This window comes from Hippopotamus amphibius, chromosome 11 (genome assembly GCF_030028045.1).
Source record: "Hippopotamus amphibius kiboko isolate mHipAmp2 chromosome 11, mHipAmp2.hap2, whole genome shotgun sequence".
Taxonomy (NCBI): Eukaryota; Metazoa; Chordata; class Mammalia; order Artiodactyla; family Hippopotamidae; genus Hippopotamus; species Hippopotamus amphibius.
Window position 1 is genome coordinate 60,984,105 of NC_080196.1, and position 21,718 is coordinate 61,005,822.

Consider the following 21,718-nt stretch of genomic DNA (forward strand, 5'->3'; position numbering starts at 1 on the left):
GTCTACACTATGCTTCAGTGAGGCCCTATTGCTCTGGGTCGGAGACCACCTCCCCCTCTAAGTCCATGTCCCAGTGCAGCCCCCTTGATTTCTTCCCACTGAGCAGGCTCAGGGCTCACATTTCCATGCTGATGTAAAGCTGACATTGGCTTTGGTGGCCACTCTCATTCCCCTGGACTTTATTTGATCAGTACCTGCCCCCTGCACACTTCATCTTCTTGCACAATGAGTCTGTAACTGGCATCCACAGCCACAAAACCACTTAGATTTCCTGGAACCAAATTGCTTTCCAGAACTCCTATGGCATGAAGCTGATGTGGATATTGATTTCTCGTTTGTTAGTGGCTAGTAATGAGGAGCCCAGAACTGGCACAGGCTGGTGGAGAGAGCACCTCTTCTGTGAGCTGCTGGCCAGGAGGCAGCCTCCCTCAGCTGCTACTACAGCTGAGCCCCCTGCTCCATCCTGTGCCCTCCCTGCAGACTGCCAGGCTTGGGGCTGATGACAGACACCTCGCTGGGCTCCTGTGCCTGCAGCCAGAGCTTGCCTGCACCCACTGCCTCCCTCCAAACCCATTCTGCCCTTTGTCTGCTGAGGCCTTGGAGCTGCAGGGTTCCCAGCTCGCAGCCAGCTGGGCTCCTATGGCAGTTTTTCTGGACAAAATTGCACGTAGTGTCTGTCTGCAGGAAAAGCACTGCTCCAGACAAGCGCGTCAGACCCCTAGCCAGCCAGACACCCAATTATTTGTCTTTGCTTTTTGTTTTCTTTTAATTTTTAAAGTCTGACAAAAGCGCCGGGCACAAAGCAGGAGTAGTGTGGCTGATCATCCTTTTTCCCTTGGCTGATTTAGTTTTTCAGCTCTGGAGGAAGAGACCTGGAAGTTGAATGCCTCAGTCCCACTTTTGGGCTCCAGGTAAACACACCTGACGTACAGACACCCCGTTGTGGAGAAGCTTGCTGGTGCCCCAGGATAAAGGATGTGGTAAAATTACTGCTGTTTTAAACGAACACCAAGGTTAATCCGTGATGCAAGATAGCTAAAGCTCATCCCATAGACAATTCTTCCGATTTTAGTAATTTACCAAATATAAGAAAAGCTCTCCTCATTTCTTCACCCAGTTGTTGCCTCCTCAGGGAGGCTTATTCAGACTGCTCTATTTGGGGTTTTATGGACCACACTCTTTCTTAACTTCCTCTATTTCTTCTCACATCACCCCCAACATACTATCCAGCTCATCTCGCTTCTGTCAGTCTCCTCTTAGCAGAAGCTAAACTCCTCAAGGCAGGAAAGTTAGTCTGTTTTACTCATTGGTGTTTTTCCAGTGTCTAGAAGAGTGAGTGCCCAGCACATCTGAAATTTGTAATAAGTATTTGTTGAGCGAATGTAACAAAATCAGAGCAGCCATGAGCTTTCCAGTCCTGTGTCTTCTTTCCCTTGGTGTGATGTTCTCCAATCTCCTTCCTCCTCCTTCTTCAAGGCTTTCCCCTTTACCTCTTCCTCCATCCCCTGAAAATATAATAAACACCTCCTGGGTTCTTCACCCCGGTGCAAGGTTATAATCATTCATTTTCATTCACATAGGTTGTGAATGATTGATAAGACCTAAATGTCACTGCTCCAAGAACCCAAGCAAAAAAAGAAAAAGAAAAAAATTTAAATGTTTAATTGCAGCAAAATACACAGAACATAAAACTTACTGTCTTAAGCGTTATTTTAACTGACAAAATTGTAAGACATTCAAAGCATACATTGCGACCCAATACCCCTATACATTGTGAAAGGATTCCTCTCATCCTCTTAATTAACACATCTGTAAGGAATCCTTTTACAATACCTACATACATCACATCACCACAATGCACACCCTAAATATCTCACAACCTAACTCGTCAACCACATATAGACTTTTTTGGTGAGAACGTTTAAGTTATACTCTCTTAGCAAATTTCAGTTATTCAGTTCAGTGTTGTCGACTATATTCCTCATGTTTAACATTGACTCCTCAGACCTTATTCGTCTTATTGTCAAATTATTTTTTTGTTTGTTTATTGTTTGTTTGTGGCCCATGGGCTTTGTTGCTCCTGGGCATGTGGGAACTTCCTGGAGCAGGGATCAAACCTGTTGCCCCCTGCATTGGCAGGCGGATTCTTAACCAGTGCACCACCTGGGAAGTCCTTGACCTTATTCACCTAACTGAAAGGTTGTACCCTTTTAGCAATCTCTCCCCATTTCCCCACCTCCCCAGCCCCTGGTGACCACTTTTCTCTCTCGATCATGGATATATTAATTTGTAATTATTCCTTTTTCTCCTTTTCATTATAGATGTTATACTTTAATAGATAACATTTATTTTGAAATACTGATAAGGGTTCTAAGTGGTTATACAATATATGATTAACTGATTTTATTATTTTTACTTTTTTTGTTTTCTATTTTCTACAGTAATCAAGTATTACTTTTATAATACTTCTATAATATTAAAAGTATTTATATTTAGTTAGGGCATTTTGGAACACTATTAAAATCTCATGTTATCAGAGAAAATACAGCACACTCTAATCTGGTGGTTGTGGAGGGTAGGGTTTTTTTTTCTGTTTAATGAATATATGATTGCTTTGTCCATTTCTCCCACCCACCCCTCATCCTTCTGCCTCTGGCAACTACCAATTTGTTCCCTGTATCTATGAGATTTTGTTTTTTGCATTGTTTGTTTGTTTTTTATTTTTCAGATTCCACGTATAAGAGATCATACAGTTTTCGTCTTTCTCTGACATTTCATTTAGCATAATGCTCTTGGGATCCACCCATGTTATCACACATGGCAAGATTTCACTCTTTTTATGGCTGAATTATATAATTATATACACACACACACATATGTATATATCACAATTTCTTTATCTATTTATCCATTAATGGACACTTAGGTTGTTTACATATCTTGACTATTGTAAATAATATTGCAATAAACATTGGGGTGCATAAGTTTTTTTGAGTTAGTGCTTTCATCTTCTCTGAATATATACCCAGAAGTGGAATTGATGGATCACATGGTAATTCTATTTTTGACTTTTTGAGGAACCGGCACAATTTACATTCCCATCAACAGTGCTCAGTGATTCCCTTTTCTCCATATCCTCACCAACACTTGTTATTTGTTGTCTTTTTGATAATCACCATTCTGATAGGTGTGAAGTGACACCTCATTATGGTTTTGATTTGCATTCCCTGATGATTAATGATGTTGAATATCTTTTCATGTACCTATTGCCTATCTGTATGTCTTCTTTGGAAAAATGTATATTCAGATCTTCTGCACATCTTTTAATCAGATTGCTTTTTTTTTTTGTTATTGAGTTGTATGAATTCTTTATATATTTTGGATATTAGCTCCTTATAAGATATATGATTTGCAAATATTTTCTCTCATTCAGTATGTTGCCTTTTAATTTTGTTGATAATTTTCTTTGCTGTGCAGAAGCTTTTTCAGTATGATATAGTCCCACTTATTTATTTGTGCTTTTGTTGCTTTTGCTCTTGATGTCAGATTAAAAAGAAAAAATCATTACCAAAACCTATGTCAAGGAATATACTACCTATGTTTTCTTCTACAACTTTTATGGTTTTAGGCCTTACATTCAAGTCTTTAATCCATTTTGAGTTAATTTTTTTGTAATGTGTAAGATAGGGGTCCAGTTTCATCCTTTGCAAGTGGCTGTCCAGTTTTCCTAACAACATTTATTGTAGAAACTGTCCTTTACTCATTGTATCATCTTGGCTTATTTGTCATAAATTAATTAACCATATATTCAGGGGAATATTTCTGGCTTTCTATTTTGTTCCATTGATTTGTGTGTCTATTTTTATGCCAATGTCATACTATTTTAATTACTATAGTTTTGTAATACAGTTTGAAGTCAGGGCTCATGATGCCTCCAACTTTGTCTTTTCTCAAGAGAGCTTTGGTTATTTGGGGTCTTTTGTTGTTCCACACAAATTTTAGGATTATTTGTTCTATTTATTTGAAAAATGCCAAATAAATATTTGTTCTATTTATATTAAAAATGTCAGTTACATTTTTGATAAGGATTGTGTTCAATCTGTAGATTGCTTTAGGTAGTATGGACATTTTAACAGCATTGATTCTTCGAATCCATGAGCACAGAATATCTTTCAATTTATTTGTGTCTTCTTCAGTTTCTTTTATCAATATCTTCTAGTTGTCTGTACACAGGTCTTACTTCCTTGATTAGATTTATTCCTAGGTGTTTTATTCTTTTTTGATGCAGTTGTAAATGGGATAATTTTATTAATTTCTTTCTGATAGCTCATTATTAACTTATATTATACAAAAGATTATTTTGTGTATTGATTTTGTATCCTGCAACATTACTGAATTTGTTTATTAGTTCTAACAGTTTTTTGGAGTCTAGGTTTTTCTGTGTATAATATCGTCATCTTCATATAGTGACAGTTTTATTTCCTCCTTTCCAATTTGGAAACATTTTTTTTCTTGCCACCTTGAGCACTTTTAAATGTACAACTCAGTAGTATTAAGTACATTCACATTGTTGTGCAAACGTCACCACTATCCAACTTCATTTTTCAAAACTGAAACTTTGTACCTGGTAAGCTATAACTTCCCATTCCCCCCTTTTCATAGCCTCTAGCAATCATATACTTTCTGTCCATAAATCTGACTACTCTAGGTATCTCACATAAGTATTTGTCATAAAAGGAAAATTTTTAATTGTAGGAATATCAGGCATCAATGGATATAAACCTTTGGGGATAAGCAGAATATTCTAAGGGCCACTAAAATTACATGCACGTGGAGCCAACTATTGATATATGCACATATAGATTTCACCTTGACCAAAATGTGCATGAAGGGAAGAATCTTATCTAAACTGCCAGTGTTCTCTATAATAAGCAAAAAAACACTATATGAAACTCTAGATTTATATATGATATAATAAAACTGATGTTTAAAATTAAAATGATTAAAATCTGATAATTAACAATAATTTCTGTAGTATTTTATATTCAAATACTTTAACATTCTTGGTCTTATCCTTTTGTTTGTATAACATCTCCATAAAATGGAAAAGTGGAATATCATTTTTTTTCTTACAGATGCAAGGGTCTTAACCTGTGTCCATGACCAGGTTTTGGGGAGGCTTTCACCTATTACAATTGTATTAAATTGTCACCAGTATGGCATTACCCAAACCGTACAGGTGAAGTTGGATGAAGCTCACATGTACTGAGGGTTTGCTCTGGCCCAAGAACTGTGCTCAGTTTTGCCATAGCTATTCTTACCACGTGGACACACATTGCAAATTTACTATTACTAGCTGAGTTACCATGAATAGATTATAGAAACTCACCAAGTATGCCCCTACCTGAAAAATGGGCCTCATAAGCCAACCTCCCACTTTCCTTTTGTCTTTCCCTAACCTGTAATAGAGGTGTAAACAAAGCAGACCTCAAGTGCTATTATGAGCATGAAACAGCCTGAAGATCTGGATGTGCTGTGCTAACACAGGCACATGTCTGCAAACACAACCACAATACAGCTGTGGAGAGCAAAGGACTATATATCACCTTAATTTCTCTAAAACTGCAGTGGTGTTCTTCCTCAGTCAGCCCACGCATCTAATGAGGTGGGATAGGGGACAACGTTTATTTGAATCTGAGTATTTTAACATCACTCCATATTTTTAGGAGTCTCTTTAGGCAAAGCAGCTTCTGGATGGAGTCCACATTTTTCAGAGCCCCTCCTCAATCCTTTTCCTGGTGGAGTCTGGGAAGATGTATATAAAGCCACATGGCCTTAGTGGGGAGAACACCAACTTCTGTGGGTCCTTCTTGTGCCTTTGGAGATACCAAAACATGACAAATTTTGGCTCTGTAATTCTTGTTTCAGTAGGGACCAGCAATCTTGCCAGCTAGCATAGCTTCTCCTTGCCTTTGCCTGGTGCTCATATCTTCCAACATTCAGTAATACCTTCCATTTCAGAGTCCAGACCACCCAGAGGCAGCAGGGGCACCCACCACTGTCCCCATCTTGTCTTCCTGAGTATCCTCCTCCCCAACCCACCCCTACAAAAGGTCCCATGACCTAACCATTGGCTTACAATTTAGTGTCCATGCCACATGTGAACTGACGCAGGACAAGGGTGCAAACTAGCTACTCACTCCCTGCCCACAAAATTTCATCCTCCTGACAGTGTTAGGAATGTCTCATTTTGGCTCTGAGTAGCCCTATCTGGTGGTTCCTCTTAGAATTCTTAAAATAATTTAGATATAGTCTCCTGAATCCTAGGTGTTTTCCCTCCACCAGTAACACATCTCCTCCCACTTTTCATCTCGAAGCTCCTAAGCAGGAAGGTTGAGTTCATATCTGACCACACCTGTTCTTTTTTTTTTAGATGTATACCATTTTCATATTGGTTTCAGGTATAAGATTTTAAAAAATAAACATTACAGAGAGAGCTGGAGCCCCTCTGTTCCCCTCCCCAGTCTGACTCCTCCCCTTTCAAACCAAATGTACTAATCTTTCATCATTAACTAATGTTAGGGTGTTTTCCTCTTCGTGATTTTTATACTTTCACTACTTCTGTTTGTGTCTGAAAATAACTTATAGAATTGTTTTGGTACACCCATTCTTTTTTCTTTCTTTTTTTTTTTTTTAAGAACTTTTATTGAGATACAGTTAACAAACAACAAACAGAATATTTTCAGGTTGCACAATTTGGTATTCCAATCTCCCAATTCATTCCCCCCAACCTGCCCTGCTTTCCCCACTTGGTGTCCATATATTTGTTCTCTACATCTGTGTCACTATTTCTGCCTTGCATTTCCTCTTTCATAGTTGTTAGCATTTGCCTTATATATTGAGGTGCTCCTATATTGGGTGCATATATATTTATAATTGTTATCTCCTCTTCTTGGATGGATCCCTTGATCTTTATGTAGTGTCTTTTCTTGTCTCTTGTAATATTTTTTATATTAAAGTCTATTTTATCTGATATGAGCATTGCTACTTCAGCTTTCTTTTGATTTCCACTTGCATGGAATATCTTTTTCTATCTCCTCACTTTCAGTCTGTATGTGTCCCTAGGTCTGAAGTGGGTCTCTTGGAGACAGCATATATATGGGTCTTGTTTGTGTATCCATTCAGCCAGTCTATGTCTTTTGGTTGGTGCCTTTAGTCCATTTACATTCAAGATAATTATCGATATGTATGTTCCTATTACCATTTTCTTAATTGTTTTGTTTTTGTTTTTGTAGGTCCTTTTCTTCTCTTACATTTCCCACTTAGAGAATTTCCTTTAGCATTTGCTGTAGGGCTGGTTTGGTGGTGCTGAATTCTCTTAGCTGTTGCTTGTCTGTAAAGCTTTTGATTTCTCCATTGAATCTGAATGAGATCCTTGCTGGGTAGAGTATTCTTGGTTGTAGGTTCTTCCCTGTCATCACTTGAAATATATCATGCCACTCCTTCTGGCTTGCAGAGTTTCTGCTGAGAAATCAGATGTTAACCTTATGGGAGTTCCCTTGTATGTTATTTGTCATTTTTCCCTTGTTGCTTTTAATAACTTTTCTCTGTCTTTAATTTTTGTCAGTGTGACTACTATGTCTTGGCATGTTTCTCCTTGGGTTTATCCTGCCTGGGACTCTCTGCACTTCCTGGACTTGCGTAGCTGTTTCCTTTTCCATGTTAGGGAAGTTTTCAACTGTAATCTCTTCCAATATTTTCTCAGGTCCTTTCTCTCTCTCTTCTCCTTCTGGGACCCCTAGAATGTGAATGTTGGTGCATTTAACATTGTCCCAGAGGCCTCTTAGGCTGTCTTCAGTTCTTTTCATTCTTTTTTCTTTATTCTTTTCTACATCAGTGATTATCACCATTCTGTCTTCCAGGTCACTTATTCGCCCTTCTGCCTCAGTTAACCTGCTATTGGTTCCTTCTAGTGTATTTTTCATTTCAGTTATTGTGTTGCATATCTCTGTTTGTTTGCTCTTTAATTCTTCTAGGCCATTGATAAACTTTTTGATCTTTGCATGCAGTCTTTTTTTGAAGTCCTGGATCATCTTCACAATCATTATTCTGAATTCTTTTTCTGGAAGGGTGCCTATCTCCTCTTCATTTAGTTGTTTTTCTGGGGTTTTATCCTGTCCCTTCACCAGGTACAAAGTCCTCTGCTTTTTCATTTTCTCTATCTTTCTGTAGCTGTGGTTTTCTGAAACTGCTGATACTGCTTGATCCTGCTGTCTGCCCTCTTGTGGAGGAAGCTATCTAGGAGGCTCATGGGTGCTTCCTGATGGGAGGGACTGATGGTGAGTAGGGCTGGGTGGGCGGAGCTCAGTAAAACTTTAATCTGATTTTGTGGGTGGAGCTCAGTAAAACTTTAATCTGCTTGTCTGCCAATGGGTGGGGCTGTGTTTCCACCATGTTTGCTGTTTGGCCTGAGGCTACCTAGCACTGGAGCTTACAGGTTCTTTGGTGGAGCTAATGGCAGCTTCTGGGAGGGCTCACACCAATGAGCACTTCCCAGAACCCCTGCTGCCAATGCCCCCGTCTCCTTGGTGAGCAACAGCTGCCCCCCACCTCTGCAGGCAACCCTCCAACACCAGCAGGTATGTCTGGTTCAGTCTCTTATGGGGTCACTGCTCCTTCCCCCTGGGTCCTGGTGAGCACACTTTTTTGTTTGCTCTCTAGGAGTGAAGTCTCTGTTTCCCCCAGTCCTGCGGAGGTTCTGCAATCAAATCCCATTGGCTTTCAAAGTCTGATTCTCTGGGGATTCCTCCTCCCGTTGCTGGACTCCCAGGTTTGGAAGCCTGTCATGGGGCTCAGAACCCTCACTTTAGTGGGTGGACTTCTGCAGTATAACTGTTCTCCAGTTTGTGAGTCACCCACCCAGCATTTATGGGATTTGATTTTAACGTGATTGCACCCCTCCTACCATCTCATTGAAGCTTCTCCTTTGTCTCTGGATGTGGGGGGTCTTTTTTGGTGAGTTCCAGTGTCTTTATGTAAATGATTGTCCAGCAGTTAGTTGTAATTCCAATGCTCTTGCAAGAGGGAGTGAGCACACATCCTCCTACTCCACCATCTTGATCCTATCTCCCTTGGTACACCCATTCTTAATTGTTCCTCCTTCCTTATCACCAGCAGTTTTTTGTCAAGAAAGCAGTGGGCTATTTTTCTTCTTTCAGCTCATATTCTTCTTCAAGCTGAGCTTAAATTACTATCTCTCTTTTCTTGAAGTTAAATTGCTGATTTGGATACAAGCAAAACAAAATGCTAAATAATGAGAGAATGCAAATCCATAGCAACCTCGGAAATGGTTTACAATTTGCATCCACATGGAACTTAGGCATTGTATTAGTCTGCTAGAGCTGCTACCACAAAATATCATGGGACTACTGGGCATATACCCAGAGAAAACCATAATTCAAAAAGACTCATGCACCCAATGTTCATTGCAGCACTATTTACAATAGCCAAGTCATGTAAGCAACCTATATGTCCATCAACAGATGAATGGATAAAGAAGATGTGGTAAATGTATACAATAAATATTACTCAGCCATAAAAAGGAATGAAATTGGGACACTTGTAGAGACATGGATGGACCTAGAGACTTTCATACAGAGTGAAGTAAGTCAGAAAGAGAAAAACAAATATCATATATGAACACATAAATGTGGGATCTAGAAAAATGGTGCAGATCAACCAGTTTACAAGGCAGAATTAGAGACACAGATGTAGAGAACAAACATATGGACACCACAGTTGGGGAGCAGGGGCAGGGTTGGGTTGGGATGAATTGTGAGATTGGGATTGCCATATATACATTACTAATATGAAAAAAAATCAAATTGTATACTTTAAATATATGCAGTTTATTGTATGTCAATTATATCTCAATAAAAGTCCTTAAAAAAATACCATGGGAAAGGACTCTAATCAGACCTTTGTTAAACTCACAGGAGGAACTCAAGTTCTAGAGTAAACAGTGACTTGCCTAAGTACACAGTTGTTGTTGGCAGAGGTTGAATGGAAGTCAGGTGTTGCATCTCAGTTCATTGGTTTCTCCTTTGTATCATTCTGATCATGGAGAGTTATCTTCCATGTGCTGCAGTGTACGGGTATACAGATGAGTACCTTACTTGAAGATTTTGTTAATGCAGCACATGGGGTCAGTGCACAATTAGATGCTTGAAGGAAGTTCATTTCATTGTTTTGCAAAGAATAATAGAAATATGGCATCATATGGTAATGAAAGGAGAAAAAGTAAGAAGAAGTAGTAAAAGATCTCTCCAAATCTTTTACTTTTTTTGTGCTCAGATTTTCTTGATTCATCCAAAATAGTGTCCATTAATAAGAGCGCATAAATAAAGGCCAGTTTATCAATCTTTCATTGAAAAATTCTAGGCATATTTTGCTTTTCACTATATTATTTCAGAATTTGCTTTTCACTATATTATTCCATTATATATGTATCTATCTATTCTCTTTGGAGCAAATGAAACATCAAACTCTTATGCATACTGTGTTCTTTGTCCAATGACCTTTAACAATGACCTTTAGTAAAAGCATTTTTAAAACTAGACTTATCAATAGATCATGATATTACCATTGCCTTTGAGCCTTATTTAAGGGTCTATATTGCAGGAGCTGGAAGGTCTCTTAGAGTTCACCTAGGCCAACACCCTCATTTTCCAGATGAGGAACCTGCACCTGGGAGAAATGAAGTGAATTACTCAAGGTCACACAGAAAGTCACTCTCCGAGTCCAGCTAACTTTCATATATTTTGACATCAATTTGCTTTCCGATATGCCAAGATGTCTCAAAATTAGTAAAACAGGGTAGTGTTTTGCTAATATTCTCCAATGGATTTTAATTTATCCCTTAATTTCTATTTACCTCTTTAACTCTACTTAGCTTTAAGGTTAATGGAAGTAGGAAAATGTGGGTGTGATTTCCCAGAAGACAAAGAATCCTATAAATCAGCTTTCTCTCAAGTATGACTTTTTTACCTTCCTTTGTAAAAGATAATCTTTAAAGCAAGGTTTTATGAAAGACTAAAGGATTATTTAAATTTGTTTTCTTATTCATTAATGTACCAAGAAGTAGGCCTAGAGACACAGGTCCTGGAGACTTGTCAGGAAGCTGTGTGAGATGGGGTGAGGACAATGCCCAAGATAGATGGGCTTCCTCTGCAGGTCATCTAGAGTTCAGTCAGTCCTGGGGCTTCTGCATGGCCTGGCACTTTTGCAGAAGGATCATTTAAAATTAGTTAGGGCAGTGGTAGAATCCAAAGGTATTTTGACAGGATTCAGAAGTTTGTGAATGCCCTTGGAGGATGATCCTGGAGTTAGCTAAGGATTTAGGGAGCTTGCCAGAAAAGACCACCAACATGAGCAAAGTGATTATTCCACTGAGATGTTCAGGTCTTGCTGCCAAAACCAGACATTGGATGAGGTTCATAGCCAGGTCTCAGAGGCTACAACGCTAAAAGTACAGAGAGGTTTTCCTTGGGAAAAAGAGACTGGTTAAAGCTCTAGAGCAACAGATAAAGCTGTAAGAAGGGACTGCACTCTTTGTTCCTTGAGTTCTCCAGTCCTGCAGTGATCTCCTCCTCTCACCTCCCCAACCCTCATCCACATCCAACTTTCAAGTGTTGTATCCCTCTGACCACTACCTTCTATCTCTCCAGCTAGCTACACAAGTACTCTCCCTGTAACTATAAAAAATTCAAAACCAATTGATACCTTTTTCCTTTCGCACCTACTACTTTTTTCTCTATCAGGCTTCTCTTAAATTCACTGCCTACTTTCTATAGCTTGGTTCCAGGGGCACATTTTTATCATCACTCCTTGCATATCCCTTACTTCCTTATCCCTTCTTGCTCTGTCATAATCTCCTGGCCCAACCCCCAACCCTGGTTTAATCCAACTCCTCTCCCCTCCAGGGGAGAAGTGTGGCTGCAGGAGATCTTCTAGTCAGGCTGAGGTCAATCAGTGATGGCTAACACCAGGCAGGTCTCATTGTTACCAGGAAATTGTGCTACATTCCCCCCATCAGCTAATTCACAGCCTTTTCTTACTTATTTTCAATACCCCTCCCCTGAATCACTCAGCTGATTGCCTCTTTACCTCTTATTTTACTGATAAAATAGAAGCAATTAGAAGAGAACTGTTCTTTACATCTTCAATACCACCATCCTGCCTTCACCAGTCTCTATATGCCCCCACCATCTCATCTGATACAATACATGAACTGGTTCCACTCTTCAAAAAATCTCTCTAGTATTCTTCTCATACCTTCTTGGCTACTCAAGGACTTTGCTTCTCCAACTCTGCCTTTTATCCTGCATCTCATTTCTTTTTTCAGCAGATTCCCTTGGTGAAGAAACATGAGTGATGTCTTCCATCTTCTTGAGTTGCATGTCCCCTTTCTGCTGTCAATGTCTTTGTTCCTATTTGTTGACGAAATCCTTGAGGAGTTTCTATGACAACTGGCTCATTATCTGACCTCATGGTCTTCACAGTTTAGCAGGAAAAATGTACAGTTTAATGATGAGCACGCAGTGTAATCTAGCAGGACCCTATGGGTCCTTCTTGGGACAGACACCTCCCCTGTATCCTCTGCTGCAGCTCCTCTCTGAAGTACCCAGGTAATAGTATCTCATGCATACTTCCTGAGTTTGTCTAATGCTAAAACCCCACCAAATAGAAGAAATTAACTACCCAATGATCATGAGCAGCAGCCCCCAGACCTTCTGGCACCAAAGGATTGATAATGTTAAACACCCTGTTAATTCAGCATCAACCAATCAGAGAATTGTGCACAAGCTGATCACAAACCCATACCCTACAGCTCTCCTCCTTCACCTTGCCTTTAAAAATGTTTTGCTGAAACCCTTCATGGAATTTTTTGAGCACAAGCCATCCATTCTCTTTGCTTGACACTGCAATAAAGCGTTTTGCTCTAAACTCTGTTTCCATTTGTTTGGCCTTACTATGCATAGGGCACATGAACTTGCATTTGGTAAACAAAAGTATGTAATTACAAAGTATCTGTATGTAGATAGAGAGATGACAGATGATAAATAGATAGATTCATACTTACATGCATATATGGAAAGAGAGAAATCTAAAGTCTAAAATTTTAAATATTAGTTTGAAAGCAATAGATATGCTCAGGATAGAAATTACCTGGAAGCATATCACATAGACACACTTTTTAACAAACTCTTACTCCCCTTCCCGTCCCTCCAAAAAAAAAAATAGAGAGAGCGAGAATAAACAAATTTTAGTCACAAGCAATTACTCAACATAAAAAACTAACTATTGAAGAGGTTGTGTGAGAGGAGACCAGCGGGAAGAACTGAAACAACCTAATCATGGATTTAAATCTAAGTAACAATCATGAAATGCAAGCATTTTAACTATGGAGGAAAGATATTAATGTGAAAAACAATCATTTTGATAATATCGTTGGTGCCAGAAATTGCAGTGCATGCTAATTGTGAGATAAGGAAGTGTGGGGGTGGGGGGAGAAGGGCAAAGATGCCTAAGAGCAACAGGGATTGTTTCATTTCTGATTATGCTAATATGATAAGTAAGTATAAACCCAAATTTGAAAATAAGAAGAGAAGGAACTCTGAGGGATTACCAAGAAATGTAGTCTTCTATCATGTGTTTGAGACAGAGGACATACTTTTAAAATTTTGTAATAAAATTTGACTATTTTAATTAAAACACCAGCAAAATACAAACATTAATGGGACTCTTTGAAACTAAACTTTGAAGAAAGTATATAGATAACAATTTTCCATTGATCTTGTTTTCTTTCACTTTATTTATTTATTTGTTTATTTATTTATTTATTTATTTATTTATTTATTTATTTATGTACCTCCCATTTCATGCCTTCAAGATAGTGAACATTTAATTTTCACCCATGCTTCCTTGTTTGAAACAATAGCACCCTGCCTCCTTTATGGACTCATACTCCATGAGTAGTAATAACATCGGATTTACTGGGTCGTAAACTTTATCAGAGCTTTTTAAAGCAGATTTCTGGGCTCCACCTAGAGTCTCAGATGAGGTTCCAATCGATGACAATGTTGCTGATGTGGATCACTCTTGGAGAAACCCTGCTCTACAAAAATACAGTCTCAGGTTTTTCTTCCCAAATATAGACTAGGTCTGGATTCTTGGCTCTGAAATGAAATTCCTCATCCCATAAGCTAAAGAAAAATTTTATTAGTGAGGTAGCATGGAGAATGGAAAGATGGTATATTAACTGTATTTACTGGTCTTACCTTTGCTGTTCTTCCTACATGTTAAAAAAAAAAAAGCAGAAAAAGACAGAAATGCATGTTCATTTCTTTTCTTTGACATTGGAGGTATACAACAAAGCTTTATTCACCCATCAGAAAGTCATTTTAGAGTTTTTCTCTGGTTATGTTTGTGGAAAACTGAGAATCACCCAGTTCCTTTCTTCCTGTATTCCTTAGTGTGGGTGGTTGGGCATTTCTGTGTAATGAAATTTAAAAACAGTGGTTCAGGGACTTCCCTGGAGGTCCAGTGGTTAAGACTTCACCTTCCAATGCAGGGGGTGAGGGTTTGACCCTTAGTCAGGGAGCTAAGATCCCATGTGCCTCGGGGCCAAAAACCAAAACATAAAATAAACAATATTGTAACAAATTCATTAAAGACTTTAAAAATGGTCCAGATAAAAAAAAATTAAAAATAAATAAAAATAAATAAAAACTGTTTTCTTCAACGCTGGCTCTAACTCATTTACTTGGGCCAAATAGAAAGTACATTCTGATACGAAGATTTTGTTTATAAATCTAAGCTTGTGATAAAAAAATACAATTTCAAGGAAGAATTTAAACAGGATTTTATAATATTTTATTGCATGTCCTTAATTTGTACATTGAATGTTGCTGTTGATATGGAGGATAAAGGCAAAAACTGGTTTCAGGTATGGTACTAAGCCACCTGCATCTAAATCTCTTTGTTTAAAATGTAGGTTCTGACCTACAAGATGAGAACCCCTTGGGGTGAAGCTTGAGGAGCTATTTGCTGAGCAGTCTCAACACCACTGTATGGAAACTCTAGAAGGAATATCACTGCCTCCTTCTATCCTCTTTACAGAGTCTTCTCTGATTCAGAACTAGGACCTTTGCCCCTATTCCTTCCACTCTTTCCCCCTTTCTACATACTCCATCTTAGTCTTACCTAGTAACTGTTATAGTAATCTTTGTAAGATGTGTTTGCATGTCCATTTTCCTGCTAGATTTTGCTCTTCTGTGTGCTGTAACATGTTCATTGTGAATCTCCAGTGTCCAGCAGAGTTCTAGACACACAGAAGCACTCATAAATATTTATAAAATAACTAAATAAATGGAGGATAATTGAAAGACTCAATGAATGTGAGAGCAAAGTGAACAAGATGATTGTGTGCTGTGTGTGGTAGAGATCATCAGAAGAGCAGGAAAAGCAGTATTCAAAGGCAAAGAATCCATCTGAAAATATTTGGATACTTGCAGGAATGCACCAAAGCACTATTTGTAACAGCTGAGACTAGAAATAATGCAGAAAAGGCTTTGGAGAAACAAATTGTGGTATATTTAAAAAATGGTATGCTAGACAGCAATAAAAATGAACAAACTATTAATACACACAAGCACATGGATAAATCTAAAAAAACACATGTTGAGGGAAAAAAGCCAGAGGCAAACAAGTACATACCGAGCAATACCATTTATAAGAAATGGACAAAAGCAAAACTAATCTATGACAATAAAAGTCAAAATAGTGGTTACCTAAGAGTGAGGACACTGGGAAGGAGAATAAGGGAATTTTCTGAGGATTTCGAAATGTTCTAGGTCTTGATCTGACTGGTGGTTACACAGTTATATACATGAGTGGAAATTCCTCTAGCTGTACGCGTAAGATTTGTAAACTTACTGTGTGAGTTTATACTCAGTTAAAAGAAAACCATCCATGAAGTGAAAGCCTCAGAAAGGAAACCCCAGTGACAGGACCATGGAGGAGGCAGGCTGCTCCAGACACAACAAATTGGGGAGGTACAATTACTTCAGACCTGCCTGGATGAGCCTCAGGGAAGTAACAGCTCTCCTTGGGGTCCATATTTACCATTGCGCATCAGAGTGGCTCATTCCTTCAGACCATACAGTCTTCCCTGACCACTCTGTGTAAAACAGAATGAATCCTTCAATCTGAAACACCTCCTTATACCCTTAGCCTGAGCTGGACGGATTAGTTCCCCTGAGACCCACAAACTCAAAGGAGCCCTGAAGTTATAAAGAAAATGGAAAGCCTACCATGAAATGGCAAAGGAAAGATGGCAAAGAAATATCTATCATGTATTAAAATGTCATCTCTCCTTACCCTGTCACCCTACTACAATGGTTCTGGAAATGAAAGAATTTACCAAGAACAGAGGCTCTGTGGATTTCTCTAACAAAGGAGGCAGGCATGATTTTGTTTTTATTAAGGCATAATTTGTTGCACACAATGAAATGCCAAAATAAATTAATTAGAACCACCATCCAAATGAAGATATAGAACACTGCCAGCTCCCCAGGAATGCCCTTCCTCATCTATACCCACTCCTAGGTCATCACTGTTCTCCTTCCCATCACTATAAATGGTGTTTTCTGTTCTTGAACATTAAATAAGTTACTCTTGCAGTATACTATCCTTGGTATCTGGATTCATTTGTTCAACATAGTATTTTTGAGCTTCATCCACATGGTTATATGTATCAGTTTTATTTTTTTCATTTTAACTGCGTAGTTTTCCATTGTGAGTTTCATTAAAACTGCATAGTTTTCTGTTGTGAGATGTATCACATTTGTTTATGCAACCCTCCTTGTGAACATCTGGGCTGTTTCCAAGGAGGGACATTATGAACAGTGCTGCAGTGAACATTCTTGTAGAAATGTTTTTGTAGAAACATGTACTCAGGTCTATAGGCTGAATAACTAGAAGAGAAATTTCTAGGAGATAGAGTAAGTATATGTTTAACTCAGCCATTGTATTAGTCAGGACTATCCAGAGAAGTAAAACCTGTGTATACAGTTGACTTTTGAACTACATGGGTTTGAACTGTGTGGGTCCGCTTATATTCAGATTTTTTTTGATAAATATGTACTATAGTACCACACAATTCGAGGTGGGTTGAATCCATGGATGTGGAACCAGGGACATGGAGGACGTACTGTAAAGTTATATGTGGACTTTCAACTGTGTGGGGTGGAAGACAAGGGTGGTCAGTGCACCTAACCCCCCATGTTGTGAGGGTCCATTGCATATACTATTGATAAACTATAGCATAGCTATCTATATATCTATTTATTTACTCTAGCTAGCTAACTAGCTATCTGTCTATTTATCTAGAGTCATATTAATTACAGGAATTGGCTCATGTGATTATAGAGGATTAGTCCCAAGATATCCCATCTACAAGCGGGAGGAACAGGAAAGCCAATGGTGGTATAATTCAGTCCTAGTCCAAAAGCCTGAGAACGGGGATGTTGGAGGTGTGGGGTGTTTGGTTGGTGCCTTAAGTCTCGGTCCAAAAGCCCAAGAACCAAGACCACTGACGTCTAAGAAGGAGAGAAAAATGAATGGATGTCCCAACTCAAACAGAAGGAGAGAATTTACCCTTCTTCTGCCTTTTTGATCTACTCAGGCCCTCAACAGGTTGGATTATGCCTACCCACATTGGGGAGGGCCAAATCTTTACTTAGTTCCCAATTCAAATGTGAATCTCTTCTGGAATCACCTTCTCAGACATATCCACAAAAAGCATTTTACCCCCTATCCGGGCATCCCTTAGTCTAATCAAGTTGACACATAAAATTAACCATCACAACACTGAAAAAATGTTTCCCAAAATGGTTTTCCCCATTTTGAATGCTGTCCAGTAGTTTGTGACAGTTCCACTTACTCTGAGTTCTCACTTAACCAACACTTGGCTTTGCCACATACATGATTGTATAATATTACATAACTAAAATTCCCATCGTCCAGTTTTGTCTGAACAGAGGTGGATTATGCTCATTATGAGTAATGTTTAAGGCAACCTTGTGCTTTACAGATGAAAACTTAGGCCACTGTATTTCTCTTAATGGTGAAGTTAACTCACTTGGGGAAACACAGAAAGTGGGGCATTTTTTTTTTTTAATTTCCTCACACAGTACCAATTGTGGCAGATCCTAAAACCCACCAAGGGTCAAACACCTGTGAAAGCCAAGGTAGAGTCTTCTATGAGGTAGCAGATTCTGTGGCTGGGCCAGCCCTCATAAGAGTGGGAGGGAGCAGAGCTTTCCTGCTGTGTCCCCTCCTGCTCAGGCACCCGGCGTTTCCTCCCCGGTGGCCTGGACCCACACGGTTTGCTTGTTCTAGACAGTGATCACTCATTGGATGGACCTGTCTTTGGACCCTGGATTCCAAAACTCTTTGCTTGTAAATCTCATCACAGGCCTTACTTGTGATGTTGTCATACTTGGTCTTCATTGTGATTCCAAGGATGTTACCAGCTCCTTGGCGTTTCTGCAGCCACAGTGGCAATCCGAATTCCCACAGTCCTGGTACATGGTACTGAGTGGCCTAGAACTTGGAGAGCTAGAATTACGTAGATGAAACATTTTTTTTCCAGCAAATACAAACAATGATGGACTATTTATATATGAAATATGACTGTATAAATTCTATTTGTCCTCTCTAACATATATTTAAACATAAGAATTAGAACATGCATAATACATGAATAGATCTGGTTAAGAAGAAATACATAATAGAAATGAAATGATCAAACACCCAATAAAATAATAAAATCCCACTCTAATAGCAGTTTCACCAAGACCAAAATGTGCTTAAGCCCTTCACTTCTCGCCCACTGAAACCTTTCTCTGACAGGATTCTGTCAGCCTTCATGCCATTTAGGCCTCAATACCTAATTAAAGCCTCTTTTTTTTCCCTCACAGGCCATTTCTCTTTCACATTCTGCATCAGTGTTCCTCAGATGGGCCCCCACCCCTCCCCATACTATAGAACGTCGTAGAACACCCCCTTCACCTACATACTTAATACAAAAAATATAAGGTTTGGTTTATGGTTAGTGTATTTGGTTCACATAATTACAACACACATTTACCGCACAGTCTTTTTTGCAGCCCGGCTTCAGTCAACAGGTATAATTTTAGCTATTTATTTATTCAGCTTCTCTTTCAAGTGAGGGCTACTTTCTCTGTGGACTAACCTGTGTCTATTGTTAGAAAACAGAACAGCATCATGCAAACATCTGGGAAAAAGAACAAAGAGAGTTTTGTTTTGTTTTTCTCAATCCAAAAACAAATAGTTGAGATTTCAAGTCATTCAGTGATATTATATCAAATATTTCTATGCTTTATCCCTAAACAACAAGTCTACTGTGGCCTGAGGCTTGCATGTATGAGATATATGCACATGGCACTGTGTATTTTGAGTTTTCACATACATATATGCACACACAACTTTTCCCAGGAAATGCTTATTTTTTTCCTAATGCTCTTTTTCATTGATTATGTAAAATTCCCATAAGATCACTAGATTATAACCCCTGTTTGAGAGAAAGATTGAATTACTCTTAGTTTTCCCGCATAATGCTGGAGACATGAGTTACATATAATAAGTACTTCACTCATGGTAAACTGAAGTGTGAAGTCCTTTAAGAGGGTTGAAATCGCTATACTTGTGGGACTGATACCTACTGATACTCTGATAGACCTAAAAGAGCTCAGTATGTAGTGAAAGATAAAACTTTCATAATAAAGTAAAAATTATTAATAAAAATATTAAAAATGATATACTTATTATTTTTAAATAACCTAATTTTATGATGCATAGAAATAAATACTAGGTGTCAACATATTTTCTAAATGACTAAGAATCCAGCTCTTAACCAGTGTTTCTCACATAGGGGGCACTCAATAAACTTCTGCTGAATGAACAATTTTTGGTATCAGTGCATTTGCATGTTTCAACGTGTGAAAAATCGACTATCTATGAAAACTAGAAAATAGATGAATTATTCGTAACTGATTGATCTAAATAGTAAATACTTTACGAATCATATTTATCTGCTTCATATTAATCTGAAAGTGAGTGTAAAGTGTAAAGTGAGTATGGGGTTTATCAAGTTCTAACATAAGTGAAATCTTTCTTTGAGCATACTGCAACTCAACTTTGGAGGAATACCCCAAAACTCAATGGAAGACCATGTTTCCCCTTCTGTATCATAAATTGTAGTAGGTCTTATTAATATCCCTTCCAGATCCCCTGTTAATAACTCACTGTTACTCCTTCCCTGAGAAACTGCCCTTGTCTAAATGGGAGCCACATTGTCCCAGAGGTTACACTCAGTGGCTCTCTGGCCAGCCAGCAGTCAATGTCTAAGTGAATGGAGCACCAAAGGCTGGCCCTTGCCTCCATGTGGGACCAACTCTCTCTACAAAGATGGCTAATAGAATATAACGACTTTGTTCTTTTCAGTACTCATCAGAAGGGGATCAGAAGCAACTTGTAATCAGATAGGAATGACAACGGTGCACTTTGCCCCAAAGGTATATAAATTGACCCACTTTCTTTTACAGTCTGAGGAGACTTGACTGTCTGGACCTTCTGGAGAACATTGCAGTAGTCCACTGTACTGATGACATCATGTCAATTAAACCAGAAGAGCATGAAACAGGAAATATGCTGGGGTTTTTGAAAAGGCATGTGTATTCCATACGGTGAGACATGAAACCTACCGAAAGCCCTAATGTATCAATGAAGTTTTTAGAGGTGCAGTAATATTGGACATGTTTGTGGCCTCCCTTCCCAATTATTGGCACCTTTTTTTTTCAGCTTGCACCTTCTACCACCAGGAAGGAAGCACAATATTTGGCAGTCCTCTTTGAGTTCTGGAAGTAGCACAGTTCACACTTGGGATGCTGCTCTGATCTTGTTATTGAGTTGCATGGAAGGTTGCCAGTTTTGAGTAGAGTAGAGAGCAAGAGAGAATTGTGTAGTGGATCCAGACTTTGTAAAGATTAGTCACTTGAGCCATGTGACCCATAAGCCAGAAGAACCCCTATGACTAGAGGTATGCATAGTTGAGAAATGTACCTGGTTAAGCCTTTGGCAAGCTTCAAAAATAGAATCACAGGACACACTCTTTGGATTCTAGAGCAAGGCCATGGCATCAGCAGCAGAGAACTATAAACCATTAGGAAAACAGTCATTAGTATGTATCTGTGCCCTTGTAGAAACTGAGCATGAATTTTTTTATGTATTTATTTTTTGAATTATAGTTGACATACAATATTATATTAGTTTCAGGTGTAGTTTCACATAGTGATCTGATATTTTATGGATTATACATGATGCAAAGTAATTATAATATTATTAACTATATTCCCTGGGCTTACCTTTCATCCCTGTGACTTATTTATTTTATACCTGGTAGTTTGAAGCTCTTAATCACCTTCACTTATTTCACCCATCCTGCCAAAACCCTCCCCTTTGGCAACTGATAATTTGCTCTCTTACCAGTGAGTCTGTTTCTGTTTTGTCATATTTGTCATTTGTTTTGTTTTTTAGATTCCACATATAAGTGAAAATATACAGTATTTCTCTT

General features: G+C 38.6%; 1 pseudogene; it reads left to right on the plus strand.

Moving 5' to 3' along the window:
- The first annotated feature begins 351 nt into the window (after positions 1-351).
- Positions 352-21,718, plus strand: part of LOC130830912 (uncharacterized) — a 158,880-nt pseudogene continuing 137,513 nt past the window's right edge.